General features: G+C 41.6%; 1 pseudogene; it reads right to left on the reverse strand.

Moving 5' to 3' along the window:
* Nucleotides 1-2,814: 2,814 nt before the first annotated feature.
* LOC139006301 (Y-box-binding protein 1 pseudogene) lies at nt 2,815-3,763 on the reverse strand (annotated as a pseudogene).
* Nucleotides 3,764-4,055: the final 292 nt, after the last annotated feature.

Below are 4,055 nucleotides of genomic sequence, written 5' to 3' on the forward strand. Positions count from 1 at the left end.
TGTCCTTATAGTTCCAGACTGTGGTGTGCTGATAAATGTTTGACAACCAGGTTTTGTAGGAAGGAGGGAGACCTGATTTATAGCATCCAGTTTCTGTGGTGCAAAAATTCCTACTGTGGCTAATTTCAAGCTACCAGAAGGACATCACTGAACATACAAATGAGAAGCACATCATCACATAACATTTCCACCCACAGATAGACATAAGCATTAGACATAAGTAACCTCAAAAGAGTATTATGGCCCTAGCTGGTTTGGCTCAGTGGTAGAGTGTCAGCCTGTGGACCAAAGGGTCCTGGATTTGATTCCGGTTAAGGACACATGTCTGGGTTGCGGCCTCAGTCCCCAGTGGGGGGCGTGCAGGAGGCAGCCAATCAGTGATTCTCTCTCATCATTGATGTTTCTATCTCTCACTCTCCCTTCCTCTCTGAAATCAATAAAAATATTTTAAAAATAAAATGTCTACAGATGTTTATAAAAAGAATATTATGAAGTGACAAGTTTTAATAATTGATTAGCTTTGTAAAATAATTTTTATAATTGTAAGCTTATGTAATTTAGTTTTTGAAATAACTATATTTAACAGCTGACTTGAACAGTTCCTAAAATTTAACAATAATTTCTCACAAGCCAGTATAAGTTGGCCCTAGTATACCTTTGAGTTAATGCCTTTTTAATTATTTAATTGTCATCTTAGTATATATATATTTTTATTTTTATTTTTTTATTTTTATTTTTTTATATATTTTATTGATTTTTTACAGAGAGAAAGGGAGAGAGATAGAGAGTCAGAAACATCGATGAGAGAGAAACATCGATCAGCTGCCTCCTGCACATCCCCCACTGGGGATGTGCCCGCAACCCAGGCACATGCCCCAGACCGGAATCGAACCTGGGACCCCTCAGTCCGCAGGCCGACGCTCTATCCACTGAGCCAAACCGGTTTCGGCTATATTTTTTAAAAAACTTATTTTTAACTTGCTGCTCTACGGCATCTACAACTACCTTTCTTCATATATGGGGATATTTTTTCCTGCAGTTTTATTCAGATATAATTTACATATTACTCATATATTGTTAACACAATGCTAATCTATCTCCATTCATATTTTCTAACTATTAACTTTCAAACTGTGGTGACAAAAGGATGACAAGAAAACCAGAAAAAGTTTATAGTAAAGCAAAGCATAATGAAATGGAAGTTCATTGTACAGGACTTGGTACCTTTAATTGAATGTCATTGGTAAGCTCTTTATTTATATTAGTGAAAGTAAAAATAAAAAAGACACTGGTTTTCAGGTCAGGTGCTTTATCTTTCTCTTTCTCTTGAATCACTCATTCAGGAGTCCAGCTGTCATGTTGCAAGGATTCTTAGACAGTTGACGAAGAGGCTCATGAGACAAGATACTGAGGCCTCTAGCCAATAGTTGAGTGAGGCCACTAACAATGATGTGAGTGCACCTGGGGATGGATTCTTCTGCCTTCATCTAGCCTCCAGATGACTGCTTGACTGCAGTCTCATGAGAGACCTGAGCCAGAGCCACTCAGTGAACTTACTCCAAGATTTCTGACCCACAGAAACTGTGAGTGATCATGAATGTTTAATGTTTTAAGCTAGTAAGCCTGAGGGATGTTTGTTACGCAGCACTCAATAACTGATGCATGGAGAGAAGATCATCTCTATTGCCTGCCAGCCTTACTCTCCCCCTCATTATTTCTCCAGGAAGGGATGTCCAGTTTCCTGATTAGGACAGGGACATTGTCACTTCATTTGCTGTACACTTGTTATTGGATATAAAGGTGATAAGTACACATAGAATCTAGAAGAGGGTGCAGACAGTTCTTTTTGTTCCTGTCCAAGCTGGATTGAGTGTTAGAAAACTATTTTGTGTACCTGCTTTAGAAACTGGTCTAAATAAGGAAAAAACAAAAACAAAAACACCAACTTTGTGTTTTACTTATTATAAAAGCAATGATGTCTGTGGTATAAAAAATGAAAAGGCAAAAGCATTAAACACCCATAATTCTACTACCTACATAGAAATACTGTTAACAAGTGGAGTGTCTCCATAACTATTTCTATCTACTTTTCTTTCTTTTTTAAAAAAATATATTTTATTGATTTTTCACAGAGAGGAAGGGAGAGGGACAGGGAGTCAGAAACATCGATGAGAGAGAAATATCGATCAGCTGCCTCCCGCACGCCCCCCACTGGGGATGTGCCCTCAACCAAGGTACATGCCCTTGACCAAAATCAAACCTGGAACCCTTCAGTCCGTAGGCCGACGCACTATCCACTGAGCCAAACCAGTTAGGGCTCTATCTATTTTTCAAAAGTAGGTAATATAGTAAGTGCTATTTTGTGACTTGTTTCTTTTTTTGTTTGTTTTTGTTTTTTACACAAAGACATTATTTAAGACCTTTATTAACAGGTGCTTGCACTTTGTTGACTTTTTTGAAAAAATCAAGTTGTAAACTTTCATTACAAATTAAAAATAAGGTTCTTAAAAATCTCAACTTGACCAGATCTGAAACAATTTAAAAACCTTTAAAGGTGTATTGAGAAAAACCAGGCTTTTTCCCCCCCTTAAAAAACACGTTTGTCATTACCAAAAAGAGACATCTTTAGATAAAAATAATAAAACCCCATGCTGCATACACAATGCAGGTAGTTCTAGTTATCTGGTCAACGGGCAAAAAGCAAGCACTTAAGATCTTCAGCTCAATCTTTTGCTCATTTTTTATTGCTGGAATTTCATATTTTTTGTTAGATGACTAAACCGGATGATGGTAGAGATGATAAGCTGGCATTTTTTACTCAGCCCTGCCATGCTCAGCCTCGGGAGCGGACGAATTCTCAGCTGGCGGGTTGGCTTTTGTGTCTTTGCCATCTTGTGGTTTAGGGTTTTCTGGGCGTCTGCGTCTGTAATCGAAGTTGCGGCAGTACTGACGTTGAGGTGGTTGCTGATCTTGGGTCTCATCTCCTTGATTTTCCTTATCTTCTTCACTGCCGTCCTCTCTACGCTGTCTTTGGCGAGGAGGGCCCCTGCGGAATCGTGGTCTGTAGCCCCATATATATTCTGTCTCAGTGGTCTGCCTTGTTCTCCTGCACCCTGGTTGTCAGCACCTCCATCACTTCTCCCTGCGTAGGAGGGTTGGGATACTGTGGTCCACGCCCATAGGTCTCCACATGCAGTTAGGTGGGAACCATCACCTGCAATGGGACCGGCATTGTGGGCCTGGCCTTCAGGAGCATTCTGGGATCCCTCATTCTTTTCCCCACCTCACTATTCTGGTAATTCTGCTGGTAATTGCGTGGAGGACCCCTGCGACATAGAGAGCGTCTATAACGGTTATGGTTTGCTGCACAGTCACTGCCTTGTACTGGAACTCCGCCAGGGCCGGTAACATTTGCCACCTCCGCACCCTTTTCTCCTTCAACAACATCAAACTCCAGTCTCTCCATCTCCTACACTGCGAAGGTACTTCCTGGGGTCATTCTTCTTTATGGCAGTCTGGTGCGCAAATACATCTTCCTTGGTGTCATTCCTGTTGATGAAACCATATCCCTTTCTTACATTGAACCATTTTACTGTCCCCCAAACCTTCCTTGCGATCACCTTCTTGTCCCCGCCTGCAGGTGCGGCCAATGTGAGGCCGCCCAGCTGCTGCTCCTTGTGCCACCGCTGCCCGTGGTGCCTGGCCTGGTGTGGGCAGCGCTGAGGGTGGGGGCTGCAGCGGCTGCTGGGTCTCGGCTGCTCATGGTTGTGGGCGCTGTGGCCGCTGAAGCTCCTCCGGGCTGTGGGGCTGCTCAGGGCTCTCTGGCGTCCGCTCTCCGCTCCCGCTACCCATCAAACTCGACTTGTTTCTTTGTTAAATATATTGTGAGCCTGTTTATGTCAATATGTTATATTACCTATAATTATAATTTTAAAGGATTGCATAGTATCCCATTAAAATATGTCATAATTTCTAAGCCAATTCCTTTTTTTTTGGACGTAAGTTTATTTTTGTTTTTGCTATTGTAAAAATGCTATGAAGAATATGCTTGTAGC

Source organism: Myotis yumanensis, unplaced genomic scaffold (assembly GCF_028538775.1).
Source record: "Myotis yumanensis isolate MYYU_CA2020_CCGP unplaced genomic scaffold, mMyoYum1.0.hap1 SCAF_3, whole genome shotgun sequence".
NCBI classification, from domain to species: Eukaryota; Metazoa; Chordata; class Mammalia; order Chiroptera; family Vespertilionidae; genus Myotis; species Myotis yumanensis.